The sequence below is a fragment of the Rhinoraja longicauda genome, chromosome 6, assembly GCF_053455715.1.
Source record: "Rhinoraja longicauda isolate Sanriku21f chromosome 6, sRhiLon1.1, whole genome shotgun sequence".
Classification (NCBI taxonomy): Eukaryota; Metazoa; Chordata; class Chondrichthyes; order Rajiformes; family Arhynchobatidae; genus Rhinoraja; species Rhinoraja longicauda.
The window spans coordinates 51,159,843-51,180,494 of record NC_135958.1 but is presented as its reverse complement, the minus strand read 5'-3'; the positions used below and the strand labels follow the sequence as shown (position 1 = coordinate 51,180,494).

At 45.5% G+C, this 20,652-nt stretch overlaps 1 protein-coding gene across 1 annotated transcript in view; it reads left to right on the top strand.

Moving 5' to 3' along the window:
• LOC144594895 (queuosine-tRNA galactosyltransferase-like) overlaps positions 1–20,652 on the top strand; it is a 293,958-nt gene that overhangs the window by 122,770 nt on the left and 150,536 nt on the right. The window lies entirely within an intron of this gene.

The window sequence follows — 20,652 nt, the reverse complement described above, 5'->3', positions numbered from 1 at the left end:
CTGAATCTTCAGCAAAACGCTGAAGTGATAGAGGGACTTAGTGGGTCAGGCAGCATCTGTGGTGGGATTGGACAGGTGACGTTTCAGGTCTGGACCCAGAAACCCAGAAACGTTGCCAGTCCAGTCCCTCCACAGAGGCTGCCTGATCTGCTGAGCTCCTCCAGCATTGTGTGTCTACCTCCACAGAGGCTGCCTGATCTGCTGAATTACTCCAGCATTGTGTGTCTACCTCCACAGATGCTGCCTGATCTGCTGAGTTACTCCAGCATTGTGTGTCTACCTCCACAGATGCTGCCTGATCTGCTGAGTTACTCCAGCATTGTGTGTCTACCTCCACAGAGGCTGCCTGATCAGCTGAGTTACTCCAGCATTGTGTGTCTACCTCCACAGAGGCTGCCTGATCTGCCGAGCTCCTCCAGCATTGTGTGTCTACCTCCACAGAGGCTGCCTGATCTGCTGAGTTACTCCAGCATTGTGTGTCTACCTCCACAGATGCTGCCTGATCTGCTGAGTTACTCCAGCATTGTGTGTCTACCTCCACAGATGCTGCCTGATCTGCTGAGTTACTCCAGCATTGTGTGTCTACCTCCACAGATGCTGCCTGATCTGCTGAGCTCCTCCAGCACTTTGTGCTTTGCTCAAGAAACAGTTGTGCTCTTTCTTCTCTGGTGGGTTGGATTAAAATTATGCCCTGCTTCGTTTGAATCCAGTTTTAACTTGGATAAGTGGTCGGTGTGGGAAACAGCAGGACATGTGATAGCAGTCCCGTGCAAGTCCATTTTTCTCCTAGATGCTGCTTGACCTGCTGAGTTACTCCAGCATTTTGTGAAACCTTCTACTGTAAACATGTTGATTATTTCACCTACCTTTCACACTTAGGAAATCTCACATCATTATTTGCTGTGTTTATGGCTTGCTTTTTTAATGGGCTTGCTTCAGTGCAAGTCCATTTTTTAACCAGCTTTTAACTTTAATTTTAACATTTTGCTGCTTGTTTTGTTTTCACCAGACTGCGAGAGACCACACCAAAGCCTGGGTTATATTACAATGCAGCATATCAGTTAACATCTCAAAAGATAAATTGAGACGTTTTTTATATCCACCTTACACTCAAGACTACTTTTACTGAGGGTTTTTTTTTGTGGCAGTGTGAAAATAACAGCGTAACTCAAGAGACTGCTTTGATTTGTAGCCACTCTTTAAGGAGTAGAATTCATGACAGTTTGAGTCAGAGCAGAGTACAGTCGATCACTTAAGTGGGAAAAGCAGTTTGTAAAAGCTTTCGCACAATTCATGCTAAAAGTTAACTACATTGACCAGCCATAAACACAGCAAATAATGATGTGAGATTTCCTAAGTGAAAGGTAGGTGAAATAATCAACATGTTTACAGTAGAAGGTTTCACAAAATGCTGGAGTAACTCAGCAGGTCAGGCAGCATCTAGGAGAGAGGGAATGGGTGACGTTTCGGGTCGAGACCCTTCTTCAGACTGATGTCAGGGTCGAGACCCGAAACGTCACCAATTCCCTCTCTCCTAGATGCTGCCTGACCTGCTGAGTTACTCCAGCATTTTGTGATACCTTCGATTTATACCAGCATCTGCAGTTATTTTCCTACACATGTTTACAGTAGATTAGGCTGAGGGATGGAGTTATCATTGTGATCCACCACAATACTGTGAGCCTATTGTGTACCCAGGTATCAGGCAGTAGGTAAAACCACACGTTGAGCAACCTGATCATTTGATCCCGTCTGTCTGCTGGGGAGACAGAAGAATATAATAGAGTGCAACTTAAACCTGTAATCATTGCCGCCTAGCCATGGTGAAATGGGAACAATTTAATTCCTGTTTTATCATTTGAGGAGATCTGAATCATTGAGTGTTGCCTTTAAAAAAAACTGCTGCCAGGTAGTGCAAAATAAATAATTACCTGGACAAAAATTATTTTTCACTCCTTCATATCCTGGATAATGAAACATTTGAGCATAGCAATTAGGTAAGAAAGATCACCCGATTTCAAATTGTGCAAAACAAAACATCTTGCATCTTTTCCCAAACATTTCTTGTGGGAGAGAGTAAAACAGACCAGAAGTGTATTTGAGCAGTCAGATAGAGTTTACTCGAGATGGCGGCACGGTGGCGTAGCGGTAGAGCTATTGCCTTATAGCGCCAGAGAGACCCGGGTTTGTTCTTGACTACAGGTGCTTGTCTGTACGGAGTTTGTACGTTCTCCCCGTGACCTGTGGGTTTTCTCCAAGATCTTTGGTTCCTCCCACACACGTACAGGTTTGGAGGTTAATTAGTTTGGTATAAATGTATAAATGTAAAATTGCCCGAGTGTGTGTAGGATAGTGTTAGTGTGCGGGGATCACTAGTCAGCGCAGACTGGGGGGCTGAAAGGCCTGTTTCTGCGATGTATCTCTAAACTAAACAAGTGAGGTATGGCACTTTGAGAGGTCAAATGCAAGAGGAAGATTTACAGTAAGTGGCAGGACCCTTAATTCCAACTGATCTCGATCATACTGTATCCTAAGACAACCTTCTGCACTAAGGGCGGCACGGTGGTGCAGCGGTAGAGTTGCTGCCTTACAGCGAATGCAGCGCCGGAGACTCAGGTTCGATCCTGACTACGGGCGCCGTCTGTACGGAGTTTGTACGTTCTCCCCGTGACCTGCGTGGGTTTTCTCCGAGATCTTCGGTTTCCTCCCACACTCCAAAGACGTACAGGTATGTAGGTTAATTGGCTGGGCAAAAGTAAAAATTGCCCCTAGTTGGTGTAGGATAGTGTTAGTGTGCGGGGATCGCTGGGCGCCGCGGACCCGGTGGGTCGAAGGGCCTGTTTCTGCGCTGTATCGCTAAATCTATCCACATTTCTGCTAATTTTTGTGTTATCTGTAAAACTTGGTAATTAGTCCATCTGTATTTTTATCCAAACCATTTATATGTGTATGATACAAATAACAGATGTCCCAGCACTGATCCCTGCAGAACACCAATGGCCACAGACCTTGGGTCAGAATAACATCCCTCCACCTTGATCCTCTGCCTTTTCTGGCCAAGCCAATTTGGAATCCAATCTACCAAATCGCTGTGGATTCCGTGTGCTTTAATCTTTTGGATCCATCCACCATGAGGGACTTTGGTCAATTCTTCATTGTAGTCCATCTTGATAACATTCACTGCCCGAACCTCATCGATCATTTCCATCACCTCCTCAAAGACTTCATCACGTTTGTAAAAGATGACCTTCCCCACATAAAACCATGCCGACTATCCCTAAATGCTTTTAAATCTACACTTTTCCCAATGTGAATTAATCCAACCCCTCAGATCAGCCTATAATTTCCAATTTTTTCCCTATTGCTCTTCTTAAACAAAAGAACAACATTGGCTTATCTCTGATCCTCTAGGTCCTTACCTGTGGGTATAGAGGATACAAAGATCTTTGTCAAGGCACCAGCAATCTACTATCTTAATAACCTGAGATAGATCCCATCAGGCACTGGAGAAGTCCTCCTTAATGTTTTTTTCAAAAGACTCACATCTCTTCCCTCAACATGTCTTAGAATATTGCATACCCCTCCCAGACCGTATCATCCTCCATGTCCTCATTGATAAATACCGATGCAAAGGACTCATTTAGTACCTCACCCATTACCTGCCCTCTCCATTGTTATCCTCCTGTTTTTAATGAATGTATAAAATGCCTTGGGATTCTCATTAATCTTACTTGCCAAGGACATTTCACGGCCCCTTTTAGCCTTGGGTCAAGGGTGGTTAATAGTCATATGCACCGGATTAAAGCAATGAAATTCTTATTTGCCGCAAATTCTTATTTGCTGCAGATTAACATAACAACGCAACCAACAAATGTACATTAAACAAAAATACAGTAAAATACCTGTCATTCTAGGCAACCAGACCACAATAGTGCAAATGGAAGTACATAGTGCAACCTATAAAAAGTCCACGGTAGTTTGTTTCTGAGGTAGGGTTGAGGTTAGTTTTGTCCACTGTGGTTCAGGAGCTTGGCGGTTGATGCAAAGAAGCTTGAGGTTGTGGGCGGCACGGTGGCACAGCGGTAGTTCTGCCTTACAGTGCTTGCAGCACCGAAGACCCGGGTTCGATCCCGACTACGGGCGTTTGTCTGTACGGAGTTTGTACGTTCTCTCCGTGACCTGCGTGGGATTCCTCCGAGATCTTCAGTTTCCTCCCACACTCCAAAGACGTACAGGTATGTAGGTTAATTGGCTTGGTGTATGTGTAAATTGTCCCTAGTGTGTGTAGGATAGTGTTAATGTGTGCGGGGATCGCTGGTCGTCGCGGACTCGGTAGGCCGAAGAGCCTGTTTCCATGCTGTATCTCTAATTTAAACTAAACTAAACTAAAGCTTTACCTGAACTTGGAGGCAACGGTTGTCAGGCTCCTGTGCCACCATCTTGATAGTAAGTGCAAGATGAGTGTGCGGCTCGGGTTGTGATGGACTGATAATATTAGCTGTCTTTCTGAGGCAGTGCTTCCTGTAGATCCCTTCAGGAGAGTCAGTAGTCAAGAGTGTTTTATCATCATACTAGACCAATTGGACCCGTTGGGCCCAAACCTCCCCTGTATTGGTGCAGCACCCTCTCCTCCCCCCCCCCCCCCCTCCCCTCTGTCCCCCCTCCCTCTCCCCTCTCCTCTCTCTCCCCCTCTCCCCTTCCCCTCCCCCACTTCATTCCCCTTAACCCCCCCTTATCCTCCCTCCTCCCCCTGCCCTCCCTCTTCCCCCCCCTCCCTCCACCCCCCTCCCCCCTCCCTCCCTCCCCCCTCCCTCCCGAGGAGATAGACTTAAACTTTAAAATGTGAATAGCTTTAAAAATATAACACCGATTTCCATGAAACTTCTTCCATTAGCACCAAAGAGATGACGGTGAGTAAGGTGGGCCTAAAATTGTCACGCTATCGTGTACCGTTTTGGCAATAGTTTATAAACTAACAAACAAACAAACGAGAGTTTTAGTATATAGATGTCCCAGATAGAACAAATGAAATTCTTTCTTGCAGTGGCACAACAGAATATGTAAACATTGTCATGGTGGGCAAGTCAATTCCCATGATGGACTGGGCAGTACCCACCACTTTCAGCAGCTTCCTTCGTTCTTGGCCTTTCGAGTTATCCAACCAGGTTGTGGTGTGGCTGTGGTGTAACCAGTCGGTATGTTCTCTACTGTGCACCTGTAGAAGTCCAATAGAGTATTTGACAATATGCCAAATGTTCTCAAACCTCTGTGCAGTTGGAGGGGTTTATGAGCCTTCTGCGTGATTGCACCAATGTGCTGAGCCCAGCAATGATCGTTAGAGACGTGCGTTACCAGTATCTCAGAGGCTGCTGACTCCCCCCAAAGCTATCTCACCGATCCATTGATCATTGACTCTCGGCTTTTCCTTACTGAATTCGACATTGAGCTCCATTGCTAACATTAAGTGCAACATTCACAAAATGCTGGAGTAACTCAGCAGGTCAGGCAGCATCTCAGGAGAGAAGGAATGGGTGACGTTTCGGGTCGAGACCCTTCTTCTGAAGATCTTCTTCTGAAGAAGGGTCTCGACCCGAAACGTCACCCATTCCTTCTCTCCCGAGATGCTGCCTGACCTGCTGAGTTACTCCAGCATTTTGTGAATAAGAACCTTCGATTTGTACCAGCATCTGCAGTTATCTTCTTATATTAAGTGCAACATTGTTGTTCTGGGTAGGAAGGAACTGCAGATGCTGGTTTAAACCGAAGATAGACACAAAATGCTGGAGTAACTCAGCAGGACAGGCAGCATCTCTGGAGAGTAGGAATGGGTGATGTTTTGGGTCGAGACCCTTCTTCAGATTGAGAGTCAGGGGAGAGGGAAACCAGAGATATGGAAGGGTACAAAGTGAATTTAAGGTGTGAAAAGGACAGATCAAAGCAGGCGATGATCAAGGAAATGTAGAATGGTTCATTGTTAGCTGAGGAGATGATGACAACGAGGCATACAATCAGTAAAATTAATCAGGACAGTGAAACTAGACAAACGAGGGTGTGGAGGGACCTTCTGGTTATTCTGGCACCATTCAATCAGATTACTGATCTCATTGTACGCATTATTCATCCAACGATGGTGGTATCATTGGGGAATTTAAAGGTGCTGTTGGAGCTGAGCCTGCGTACACAATCGTGGGTACAGAGAGAGTAGAGCAGGGGAGTGAACATGCCGCCTTGATGTGTCCCTGTGCTAATATTAGAGAGGACGCAGGGGCACTGTTGCGGATTTGTGCTGATTAAAGTTTGCTAATGAGGAAGTCGAGGATCCAGTCGCATAGGGACAAGCAGAGACCCAGATTCCTGAGTTTGATGATACGTTTGGAGGGAATGATGGTGTTGAATGCCAAGCTGTAGTCAAGGCCAGGCCAAGCTGGCCATCCCCGTCCGGACACTAAGTGGCGGTCGGTGTTGCCTTCCGGTCGCGAGGGGGCCCCGCCGTGGGGGTCCCTCTACGCAGGGATTCTGCCCCTCTCCATCGGGGACCTGGGGTGGAGGGTATTGCACCGAGGAGTCCACTGCAACCTGTTCCTCGCGCGGTTCACAGACTCGCCAGCTGCCTGCCACTTTTGTGGGTTGGAAGAGTCTGTGTACCACGTGTACATGGAGTGTGTAAGTCTGTGTTCCACGTGTACATGGAGTGTGTGAGTCTGTGTACCACGTGTACATGGAGTGTGTGAGGTTGCAGCCCCTGTTCCAATATCTAAAGGGGCTGCTCCTTGCTTTTTGGCTGCACTTTTCACCCACCATCCTCATCTGTGGACACCCTGTGCGTAGGGGAGAGGGTAGGGCCGAAGATGTCCTGGTTGGGTTGTTGCTCCTGGGCCTGGCCAAGCCGGCCATCCGCGACTCACGGCAACAGGCGGAAGAGGGCTCTGCCCGAGCCAGCTGCCTACCACTTTTCCGGGGTTACATCCGCGCCCGGGTGGTGTTGGAGAGGGACTACGCGCTGTCCACGGGCACCCTGGGGGATCTCCGGGACCGCTGGGCACCGCGGGGGATTGGATGCATCCTGGATGGGGATTGTAATATATAGCTGTATAATAGTTTCATTTGGTATATTTGTTTGTATTGCATTCTGGTGATGGGTTCAGTTTTGTTTCATTACGTTGCAAATATCGTTTTTAAATAATTGAATACATTTTTTGATTTGAAAAAAAAAGCTGTGGTCAATGAGTATGTGTGTCCCTTGTTTCTTTTATATTCGGCAAGGACTCGTCCAATTTCACTTTCCTAAACCTTACACATGCTTCATTTTTCTTTTTAACTCATTGAACAATAACTCTCCTCGTCCAAGGTTCGTGATAGATATTGATTCTTTGGCCAGGTGTAGAGGGCAGAATTTCCAGACAATCTGCGTTGGGAATCTACACTTTCTGTCCATTGATTCGACGGGGGATGCTTTACTTCCTATGCGGGTAAAGCAGTGTCTGGTACATTTGGAAATCAAAGTCTTGAATTTATCATGTGTATATTACAGGCTTGGTAATAAATCTGGAAATATAGTGTGTACAATTCTAGATATAAGGTCGGTATACCATCCATGAAACTTACCAAAGTATTGGGTATATTTTTTACATTTTTAATGGTGTGACAGCCTTTAGTTTACATTCCACTCAATCTGTACATTCTAAAAAGAAAAATTGGTGAAGGATGTAAAAAGCGAAGCTGATGATTCATTCCTACACATTTCACTCCATCCATGAATCAGTAACAGCACTCTGGAATCAGATTTGCAGTAGATACGAAAGAGGTGCTATCTCAGTCTGAATAAGGAAATAGTAATAAAGGTGCCTATCCCGAGCATTTCTTCAAAATAAGTGCTTTGGAGAAGTGAATTAAATCTTAGTAAGCATTAGTGATAATTTGTATAAGAAAATAACTGCAGATGCTGGTACAAATCGAAGGTATTTATTCACAAAATGCTGGAGTAACTCAGCAGGTCAGGCAGCATCTCAGGAGAGAAGGAATGGGTGACGTTTTGGGTCGAGACCCTTCTTCACGTCACCCATTCCTTCTCTCCTGAGATGCTGCCTGACCTGCTGAGTTACTCCAACATTTTATGATAATTAGGTTGGTTGCTTTTCCGGATTGGTTTTCAAGCTCATTACACGCTCAAATTTGCATAGTTAGACACAAAATCTTTGTCCCGCCCCTGACATCAGTCTGAAGAAGGGTCTCGACCCGAAATGTCACCCATTCCTTCTCTCCCGAGATGCTGCCTGTCCCGCTGAGTTACTCCAGCATTTTGTGTTTACCTCAAATTTGCATCTGCAGTATTGCTGCTGGAACTCACGAGGCAGACGGGCATGTACGGACTTGGATGGTGAGCGATCATCGGATGGCAGCTGCCAGCTCATTCGTTTCACTGCACTGCCCTCTCTCCGGAGCCACACACCCAGCCCACTTGCTGCCTGCGTGCTTTCCAGATTTACGTCATAATCTGAGTTTAAATTCCTCAGCTTTCGTGGCTGGCTGTGATCTCGTGTCTCCAGATCGATGGTCCAGGCTTCTGGCCTCCACTCCAGCAACTCAACATCATATTTGTACTTTTTCTGCAGTTCTTTGCAAATGTTCAACAAAATGGCGCAGTTTATAACAGTAGTTCTCCATAACTTGCATTAAAATCTCTTTTATCATTTAGGTACAATGCTATCTCAATGTACAATGATATCTCTGATGCCCCAATTTTTGATAGAGTTGTCTCGATCAAAAATAAATGTGCTTTGATTTTGATTTTTTTTTTGGGGGGGTGGGTTCAGCTGCCTCCCTGCACAGAAATTATAAACAGTTAATAACAATGAGTTAAGTCCTTTCAAGCAAGAACAACTTTACTTTTCCATGAGGTGTGCACCCATCTTTACTGGAAGTCTTGAAAGGAGGAACTCAGCGGGTCAAGCAGCATCTGTGGAGGGAATAGACAGGCGAGGTTTCAAGTCGGGGTCCATCTTTAGACTAGTAGTGTTTCAGGTTGGGACCCTTCTTCAGACAGACCATATTCCTGCTTTACTGCAAGTTTTTAAATCCGACTTACGATGCTTCGACTTACGATAGTTCGACTTTGCGATGGTGCAAACAGCCGCAGCTCGCTTCCGGCCACTTGATCACGTGTATTCAATGCACTTCGACTTGCGATCTTTTCGGTTTCTGATGGGCTTCTCGGAGCGTAACCCCATGGTAAGTTGAGGAGCGCCTGTATTTTTGAAGTGATCTTCAAGCTGCATTTTTAGGTAGACGTGCATTGCGACTGATTTTTAATTTCTTTGAGGGGAATTTTATTCTCCAGCTCCTTGTCCACCTGTTTCTTGGGAGAAGTATCGAGGGAAGCTTACAATGTGCTCGAGTTCATACACCAACAAGCAGCACTTTAAAGGAATGTTTGGACTGTGCTGACAGTGAAATGGAAAGAAAAAGAGAATTGAAACTAGTCCTATTTTTATTGAAAGAAAAATTGCTGAAAGTGCTCTGGATTAATGAAAAACAGCTGCTTGCTGTTAAACTGAAGATTATTTTAATGGAAGTTACTCTGCGAGGAAGAGAGGTTTTGCTCTCCCGACTGACACTGGAGAGGATAAAGTAGCACCGAGAAAGATCGTTGACGTTTTAGGGGAGATTAACAAAAACTCCAGATGTTTGTAAAAGTTGTCAGGCCTGATAAATGCTAGGGGCTGCAACTTTAAGATGAAAAATGCACAGCTGATGTTTTTCATGAGTCTTGCATTAGGCGATGAGTGGTGTGGTTTAGGTCAGTTTAGAGATACAGCACGGAAACAGGCCCTTCGGCCCACCGAGTCGGCACCGACCAGCAACTCCCCGCACACACACCAGGGACATTTCTTACACTTATGCCAAGCCAATTAACCTACAAACCTATACGTCTTTGGAGTGTGGGAGGAAACCGAAGATCTCGGAGAAAACCCATGCGGTCACGGGGAGAACGTACAAACTCCGTACAGACAGCACCCGTAGTCAGGATCGAACCTGGGTGTCTGGCGCTGTAAGGCAGCAAACCTACCGCTGCGCTACTGCAGTTGTGGAATCATACTGACTTATGAGATAGTGTAGATAAGTACTGATATTGGATGAGCACATGTAGGGGATAGGAATATGGAAGCCATTCAGTCCATATACCACTACCTTAATAGTGGTGGATGTGATTCAGAGAATACAGCTGACTGGCCATTTCATCCCATACGGTTGATTAATATAGGTGTCAGGGGTTATGGGGAGAAGGCAGGAGAATGAGGTTAGTACGGAGAGATAGATCAGCCATGGCGGAATAGACTTCATGGCCTATGGCCGAATGCACTAATTCTGCTCTTATAACTTATGAACGTGAATACATTTCCAGCCCCAGAAGTCTCAGACCTTCACGTTACGATTAACATTATTGGGTATGTTAATGGACTTGTAGATAGACACAAAATGCTGGAGTAACTCAGGCAGCATCTCTGGAGAGAAGGAATGGGTGACGTTTCGGGTCGAGACCCTTCTTCAGAACTTGTATACTGGGCCTGGATTTTTTTTTAAATCTAGAGGCATGGGTTTGAAACCGACCACAACAGCTGAGAATCTAAAATTCAAAGGTGGGCCTAAGATTTTCGGGCTATCGTGCTGTAGTTCAGGAACAAACAAACAAACAAACGAGAGTTTTAGTATATAGATGTCCTGGGACACAACAATGAAATCCGTACCTGCTGCAACCCAATAGGTATTTAAATATAGTACACAATAGTTAACAAAAAGAAGTTCAATACATTTTTTAAAACAATATAGTGCAAATACAAAAACAAAGTCCTATTCACAAAATGCTGGAGTAACTCAGCAGGTCAGGCAGCATCTCAGGAGAGAAGGAATGGGTGACGTTTCGGGTCGAGACCCTTCTTCAGACTTCAGACTGAAGAAGGGTCTCGACCCGAAACGTCACCCATTCCTTCTCTCCTGAGATGCTGCCTGACCTGCTGGGTTACTCCAGCATTTTGTGAATAAATACCTTCGATTTGTACCAGCATCTGCAGTTATTTTCTTATAAAACAAAGTCCTAAATCCCTAGTACAATCAAGGCAGTTCAGAGTTCGGAGTTTAGTTGGAGTTCGCAGTGTTCAATAACCTCTTGGTTGTTGGGAAGAAGCTGTTGCTGAACCTGGACATTTCAAGTTTCAGGCTCCTATAACTTCTTCTCAACAACAGGAGTGAGATGAGATCGTGGCCAGAGTGGTGTGGGTTCCTGATGATGCTGGCTGCCTTTTTGCGACAGCCTCGTATACTATGGATTTAAGGGAGATGGAGCTCTCGGGGCTGGTGGAATCGGGGGATATGGGGAGGAGGCAGGCACGGGTCATTGATTGGGGACGATCGGCCATGATCACAATGAGTGGCGGTGCTGGCTCGAAGGGCCGAATGGCCTCCTCCTGCACCTATTTTCTATGTTTCTATGCCTAACTGTTTCTTAAACATTGCAATGGTCATGTTGCAAGCAGTACGAAGCTTTGTTGTGCAAACTTCAGTCCTTTGCACCTAAACTGCTTTTGATTTACGTTATTTTGAATTCAGATTGAGAATGATCAGCCATGATCACATTGAATGGCGGTGCTGGCTCGAAGGGCCGAATGGCCTCCTCCTGCACCTATTGTCTATTATCTATTATCTATGCCTCGTATAGATCACTTGGGGAGGTGAGTACTTGTAATGGATATGATTGTATCAATGTGCTGGGTCTCGGGCAGATCTTCAGAGAGATGCACGCCCAGGAACTTGAAGTTGTTGACTCTCACCACCACCAGCCCGTCTATGAAGACAGGCCATAAATGATAGGAGTAGAATTAGGCCATTAGGCCCATCAGGTCTACTCCGCCATTCAAACCTGGCTGATCTATCTCTCACTCACAACCCCATTCTCCTGCCTTCTCCCCAAAACTTCTGACACCTGCACTAATCAAAAATTGATCTATCTCTGCCTTAAAAATATCCACTGATGGCCTCTACAGCCTTCTGAGGTCTTAAAAGGCAGCAACGTTTTTTAGCTTCCATTCAAAAATGTACCAGCATGGTTGTCGGGCTCCCAGTGTGGGTGAGGTCTGGTTTTGTGGAGCAGAAGGTGTCAATGCAGTGGGACAAAATGTCCTTCATCATCATCATATCATCATATATATACAGCCGGAAACACCAGGAAGGAACTGCAGATGCTGGTTTACACCGAAGACAGACACACAAAATGCTGGAGTAACTCAGCAGGTCAGGCAGCGTCTCTGGAGAAAAGGAACACATGACGTTTCGGGCCAAGACCCTTCTTCAGACTCACTAATGTAAGCAGGTGATCGATAGTCTGCATGCACCTGGTGGGCCGAAGGGCCTGTTTCCATGCTGTATTTCTAAACTAAACTAGGAGGAGGATCAAATGTAGGCAGTAGGACATGGTAAGTCAGCTTCAGTTGCAGTAACGTGTCAGGAGATGCAAGGAAGGGCCTGTTTTCAGTGTGAGCAGCGGGCAGATTAAGCTGTGAGATGGTGTTGTGGCTAGAGTCTCCTTGTGGCTGCTGGTTTCTGGTCACCTGTTTGAGTCTTCAGTCCTGGTAAGTGCTGGTACTTCACTGAGCCAACATCTGCACTCGTAACAGTCCCATGGATTTCCGAATCTTGCACCACTGTTGATGTGCCTTGGGCAAGCAGATTACTGGAATCATCGGAGCTCACCAAAACCCCAAACTAAAATGAAGCAATATACAACATTAACGCGTGGCATTGAGATAGCCAGAAACGTGCACAGAGTTGCCCGGAGACACCAGGAACTGCAGATGCTGGAATCTTAAACAAAAGACAAAGTGCTGGTGGAAGTCAGAATTGATTCATGCCTTCTTAACAATACTGCATTTGTGAGTGTTTTCTGCATTCTCCTCTGTCCCCCCTAGTTTAGTTTAGTTTAGTTTAGAGATACAGCGCGGGAACAACCCTTCGACCCACCGAGTCCGCGCCGACCAGCGATCCCCGCACATTAACACTATCCTACACACACCAGAGACAATTTACATTTTTACCAAGACAATTAACCTATAAACCTGTACGTCTTTGGAGTGCGTGAAGAAACACAAAGATTTCGGGGAAAACCCACGGGGAGAACGTACAAACTCCATACAGACGGCACCCGTGGTCAGGATCGAGCCCGGGTGAACACACATTTATAGCTTATAGATGTGGTATGGAATAGGCAGCTCTATATAGACTTTGCCCTGCAATTCCGATCTATTGCAGCTGAATTTATTGGGATTATTGGGTGAGGACATGCAGCCAGTCTGTGGTACGTTGAGAGGATGCCTGTACCGTACAGCCTTATGTGAATTACACCAGCAAGTACTGATGTACATCAGCAAGTACATCAGCAAGTACATCAGCAGCTCTACCTCTGTGCAGGAAGGAACTGCAGATGCTGGGTTTACACCGAAGATAGACACAAAAAGCTGGAGTAACTCAGCGGGACAGGCAGCATCTCTGGAGAGAAGGGATGGGTGACGTTTCGGGTCAAGAGCCTTTCTTAATGGTCTGAAGGAGGGTCTCGACCCGAAACGTCACCCATTGCTTCTGTCCCGCTGAGTTATTCCAACATTTTGTGCCTATCTTCTGTTCTACCTCTGCACTGTTCTGTGTTCTACGTACCATGTTGGGCCGAAGATCACAACTCAGTTCTATGCTTTTGGGAAAAATCAAGAAATGCTAAATAGTTCTTTTGAAATCATTTTGATTGAAAACCTGTCAGAAGTGCAGTTTGCCAAGGCAAAGAAAGCATGAACACAACCATCTGTGTGAGATGAAAAGTGACTGAAGGTTGAATTAAACAAAAGAGGGTTTGGTTTGCGAGCAGATTCAATCAAAGCAGTGTGAAAGGAAAATAAACCGTGCAGTAAAATGGCACTCCATTTACATTTGTTTAATTGCATTAAACAGATTTCAAACTTATTTTAATTCTCATGAAAGAACAACTTTGTGTTGAATTATTGAGGCCACCTGGGGAGCAATGACCTACTTCGCTGTCTAAGAACCTATGGTTTGATGATGTAATCAGAGTCTGGTTAGACATGCCGAGAGATATTATTTCCACGATCTCTTTGATGTGATTTGTAAAATCTATCTTAATTCAGCTCATTAGAAGGTGCAGCCATCCCAGATGTGGGCTTAAGCCGCCATAAAAGATGCAGTACACACAGAAAAGTGTTGCCAATAAAGATCGTAAGGTACAAAATAGTGTCGAATTAAATCCTGTTTGAAAAAGGTGCCACTGCGGTCGGTGCTGTAGATAGTGTGGTCTTTTCCAGGACTTGTATTGGATTCTGACCACCACCGTGAGGCAGAGTTGCTGCCTCTCAGCACCAGAGACACGGGTTTGATCCTGACTACGGGTGCTGTCACTGTGGCGTTTGCACGTTCTCCATTTGACCGCATATAAGCCACCAGTGAGACAATATATTGTGCTTTAAAAAAAAATGTTTTTGAGCACTTTTTCACCACTGCATATGAGTGTGAATAATGGATTCTAGAACCCATTTCCATCAATGATTGCTGTTTTTAATTTTCTTCAAATTTACTATCTCTTAACATCTTGTTTCAGGAGGAACCAGATCCTCAAAAAAACAGCAGGATCATGCAAAAGGTGGCTGCATTTACTCAGCACATTGACAGACAACAAAGGGGTCTTGTGTGATGTTCACAGTGTTTGTCTGGAAGAAACTAGTGCAAACAAAACTGCCCAAACTTGTTTCATATGTGAATCCTTGTGCGATTGATATTTAACTAAATAAATGAATGATGTTCTGACAATGGAGGTAGTTGTAACAGACAGCATTGAAATACTCAGGTGAAAATGTCAGGTTGATAAGGAACATCTCAGTGAGGGTTTATTCGGAAAGAAATGATCTAATCTCTGGATATGGAAAAGTCATGAAGGTTTTATATAACCCGGAGATATGGGCGGCACGGTAGCGCAGCGGTAGAGTTGCTGCTTTACAGCGAATGCAGCGCCGGAGACTCAGGTTCGATCCTGACTACGGGTGCTGCACTGTAAGGAGTTTGTACGTTCTCCCCGTGACCTGCGTGGGTTTTCTCCGAGATCTTCGGTTTCCTCCCACACTCCAAAGACGTACAGGTATGTAGGTTAATTGGCTGGGTAAATGTAAAAATTGTCCCTAGTGGGTGTAGGATAGTGTTAATGTACGGGGATCGCTGGGCGGCACGGACTTGGTGGGCCGAAAAGGCCTGTTTCCGGCTGTATATATATGATATGATATGATATGATATGATATGATATGATATAATGCAACTCAGGAAGCAACTGCAGATGCTGGTTTACGCTGAAGAAAGACACAAAAAGCTGGAGCAACTCAGCGGCTCACACACCATCTCTGGAGAAAAGGAATAGGTGGTGATTTGGGTCGAGACCCTTCTTCAGACTGAGGGTCAGGGGAGAGGGAAACAAGAGATATGAAAAGGTGCATAGAACGAATGAATGGAAGAGGGGGTGCAACGAGAGAGGGTGTCACCGAACTCTCGTCGGAGAGAGGAGGAGAACTTATTTAAAGTATCTAGACATCCCTCTAGAATGATTCCCCAAATATTAGAGGTGTTAGGGTTATGTGTGTCATGTGGATTGGCAGAGACAAGTACAGTAGGTTTGTTTATAATGGATTCATTATTGGGGATCTGGGCATTGTTGGTAAGGCCAGCATTTAAAGTATGCACACCTTGAGGAGATTTCACAGTGGAGCAGACAAAAATGTGTAGGAAGGAACTGCAGATGCTGGTTTACACTGAAGATAGACACAAAATGCTAGATGCTGCCTGACCTGCTGAGTTACTCCAGCTTTTTGTGTCTATCTTTAATGCAACTGCGTGTGCTGTGGTTTTTTCAACAATGTGCATTTTGGAATTTGTGAGGGAGTTTTTTTTCCAGCTGTCAGCACTCTCCCATTTGTTCACTCTCAGTAACACTTAGGGAGGAGTATCAAATGCTGAAGCCGTGAATATTTTCATAAAATGCCTTCTTCACTTTCCCTGAGAAATGGGGTGCTACGAGCTGGAGGTCAGACAGATAGCACCACCCATTAACTGCCTGTTGTCTACCTATTCAGATTTTCTGGCTGGAATTGCTTTGGGCAGCTGAAACTGCTGATTCGGAAAGTGTTGGGAACGATAAGCTAATCAGATGTGAATGCCACTTTCCAACTCACAACCCTTGGGCAGTATACATTGGAGGGGGACATTTCCCAGGCATTTACCCAAAGTTATACACAACTACAGTCAAGTGAAATGTTGGCAAGCTTTGCAAGACATTTCCCCCAGTTTTAGCTTTTAGAGTTTGGTTACTTTGAAAACTTAAAAGGGATTTGGACCGAAAAATTAATTCTGCAGGCTTTTTACTTCATGGAAGAAGTACATCAGATTGTGAGAGGCACGAACAGGGTAGACAGCCAGAAGCTTTTCCCCAGGGTGGAAATGGCAAAGACTAGAGGGCATCGCTTGAAGGTGAAATGGCATAGTTTAAAGGAGATGAGCGGGGCAAGTCTTTACAGAGGATGATGAATGTCTGGAATGTGCAGTTGTGGCATAACAGTTACAGCACCAAACTAATAATTCAGAAGCCTGGATTGGCATCCGTGAATCATCTTCAAAGCCCATCATGGTGGCTGTGGAAATGAAATTTTGTTAATCATCAGGAATTTGGAAGTGAAGGAAAAGATTTAATGAGAACCTGGGCGACAACTTTTTAACTGAGTGGTTGGTATATGGAACAAGCTGCCAGGTGGGTAGTTCAGGTATCTGCTATAACAACATTTAATACAATACAATACAATACAATACAATACAATATATCTTTATTGTCATTGTACAGGGGTACAACGAGATTGGGAATGTGCCTCCCATACGATGCAATAATTTAATTAGCTAGTCAGTATTAATTTAAACAACCCAATTAAACAAATTGTAACAGTTTTAAAACAGAATAAAGTGCAAGTAGATCTGTGCCGGATCACTGTGCGATGTGACCATCCGGCTCAGCCGGACCGGTTCATAGCAGCTATGGCCCTGGGGATGAAGCTGTTCCTGAGTCTGGAGGTGCGGGCATAGAAGGCCTTGTATCGTTTGCCCGATGGAAGGAGTTTGAACAGACACTTGGACAGGTCCATGGATAGGAAAGGTCCTGAAGGATGTGGGCCAAACATGGGTAGGTGGGACCAGTGTAGATGGAGCATCTCGGTCGGCATGGGCAAGCTGGGGCCTTACGGCTGAAAGTGTTGGATACAGCCACAGTTACAGGGACAGGCAACTTCACCAGAAACTCTGCAGCAGTTTAAGAGGGAAGCTAACTACCATCTTCTTCATCAGGGATGGACAATAAATGCTGGCCTTACCAACAATGCCCAGGTCCCCAATAATGAATCCATTACAAACAAACCTACTGTACTTGTCTCTGCCCATCCACATGACACACATAACCCTAACACCTGTAATATTTGGGGAATCATTCTAGAGGGATGTCTTGACCACTCTTCCCCAGCCCAACAATGGGCCATAATGGACTCCTTCCTTCCTGAGGTCATCTGTTGCCGGCCCTGTTTTGTTCTGTCCTTTTCTCACCTCTCCCCTCCCCCCCCCCCCCCTCCAACCCTCTACCTTTCAGTCTCAAGAAGGGTTCCAACCCGAAACATCACCTGTTCCTTTTTCTCCAGAGATGAGTTACTGCAGCATTTTGTGTCTGTCCTCATTCTGGAGACGCAGTGCATTGGGCTGCCCATCTAGGCTTTACGCTGCTCGTTCCCAAACTCCTGGATTTGAAACTAGGCTGCCGGGGGTCCAAATAATTTTTGTTTCATGCCTTAATTTCGCTTTCAACCCAGTTACATTCATTTGCATTTAATGCTCTTATTTTATGATTAGTAAGACGCAAAGGCAAATTGAAATGTTTTGAAAAAGTTTTGAACATCATTTTGACAGAGAATCATCAATTCATTTATCATGCTACCTTAAAAGAGGGGCCATAAATCCAAATATTTAACAATTTTCAGCTGTGGTTGAGAAAAGTTATGAGCCACTGTTTTATACTCCAGTAACTGGAGTTAGTCTTGAACTCACAAACGTCTGACACAGGGCCAAATGTGATGCACCGCCATTCCCTGTGAACAAGACAAAATGATGGCCACTCAATTTCTGGCACTCAAAGCCTCCAGGGTACATGAGAAAGGATGACGTGAATAAGCCTCGTTATTCCCATAATTATGTATCGATACATTGTGAATGGCTCAATTGTAATTTAGTTTAGTTTAGAGATACAACGCGGAAACAGGCCCTTCGGCCCACCGAGTCCGCACTGACCAGCGATCCTCACACATTAACACAGGCCTACACACACTAGGGACAATTTACACTTATACCAAGCTAATTACCCCATAAACCTGTACGTCTTTGGAGTGTGGGAGGAAACCGACGATCTCAGAGAAAACCCACGCGGTCACAGGGAGAACGTACAAACTCCGTACAGACAGCACCTGCAGATAGGATCAAGCCATGGTGTCGGGCGCTGTAAGGCAGCAACTCTACCGTGCAGCCCAATAATCATGTATTTGTCTTTCTGCTGACTGGTTAGCACGCAACAAATGCTTTTCACTGCACCTGTGACAATACTGCACACGTGACAATAAACTAAAATGAACAGATTCAGGGACAGTTTCTCCCCGGCTGTTATCAGCCAACTGAACCATCCTACCAACAACTAGAGAGCAATCCTGAGCTACTATCTACCTCATTGGAGACTCTTGGACCATCTTCGATTGGACTTTATGAATATTTCTCCTCTGTATTTACTGAGGAGAAAGACAGTAGAACCAAGGAAATTGGAGCAGCCACTGGAAGTGTCTTGAGAGCAGTCAGTGTTACCGTCGAAGAAATACTGAATGTACTGTCGTGTTTGAAGGTAGACAGATCTCCAGGGCATGATCTGATATATCCAAGGACATTGTGGAAAACTAGAGAGGAAATTGCTGGAGCCCTGGTTGAAATTTACGAGTCGTCCTTAAATACAGGAGAGGTGCCGGAAGACTGGAGGGTGGCAAATGTTGTGCTTCTTTTCAAGAAGGGCTGCAGGGAAAATGCTGGGAGCTATAGGCCGGTGAGCTCAACATCTGTAGTTGGTAAATTACTGGAGAGTATTCTGAGGGATAGGTTGTACAGGCATTTGGATGGGCAAGGGCTGTGTTAAAAGTATGTTTTAGTGTTTCTTGGTTTGTTTTGTGTGTGGGAGGTTTGGGGAAACTTTTTTCAATCTCTTACCTTGACGGAGATGCGATTTGTTTCCGTGTCGTATCTCTGTCCCCCATTGCGGCCTAACATCGTGGAACGGCGCGGCCTTTACTGGAGACCGACACGGCGCTTCAACGCAGGCGTGGCGCGGACTTGCCATCGGGGGGCTGCGATCCCCTTGCCGGGGATCAACTGCGGAGAGCTGCATCCACGGCCCTGTGGACTTTAACATCTTGGAGCCCGGTTTAAACATCGCGGTCCCTGGTTAGAGACTGAGTCGGGGCTCCAAGCCCCGGCGAGTTGCAACTGTCCCGACGAGGGACTTCCATCACCCCGACGCGAGGGTCTTGGATCGCCAGCTGCGGGAGCTTTGATCGCCCCGACCGCAGATGGTTCGACAGCCCCGACCATGGAGAAGAAAAAGGGAGAGATTGGACTTTATTGCCTTCCATCACAGGGGAATGTGGGGAGCGCTGTGGTGGATGTTTATGTTACATTTTATTTTATGTGGTTGTGTGTCTTACTGCTTTTCACTTGGTGTGGCCGTATGGTAACTCGAATTTCACTGTACCTTATGGTACATGTGACAATAAACTCATCCTGAATCTTGAAATTGGGGATAGTCGGCATGGTTTTGTACGTGGGAAGTCGTGTCTCACAAATCTGAACAAAGTTTTTGAAGATGTGACCAAAATGTCATGCGGGCAGAGCTGTAGATGTTGTGTACATGGATTTCAGTAAGGCATTCGACAAGGTTCCATATGGCAGGCTGCTCTGGAAGGTTAGATCGCATGGGATCCAAGGAGAGATAGCTGAATGGATAGCAAATTGACTCCATGGAAGGAAGCAGAGGGTGATGGTGGAAGGTTGCTTCTCAGACTGGATGCCTATGACTAGTGGTGTGCCTCAGGGTTTGGTGCTGGGCCCGTTACTGTTTGTCATCTACATCAATGATTTGGATGAGAACATACAGGGCAAGGTTAACAAGTTTGCTGATAATACAAAAGTTAGTGGTTTTGCAGATAGTGAAGATGGTTGTGAACGATTGCAGCAGGATCTGGATCGATTGGTCAGGTGGGAGGAGGAATGGTTGATGGAATTTAATGCAGAGAAGTGTGAGGTGTTGCATTTTGGGATATCGAACAGGGGCAGGACCCACACAGTAAATGGTAGGCTTCTGGGTAGTGTTGTAGATCATAGGGATCTAGGAGTACAGGTGCATGGTTCTTGAAGGTCGAATCGCAGGTAGATAAGGTGGTCAAAAAGGCTTTAGGCACATTGGCCTTCATCAGTCAGAGTATTGAGTATAGAAGTTGGGAG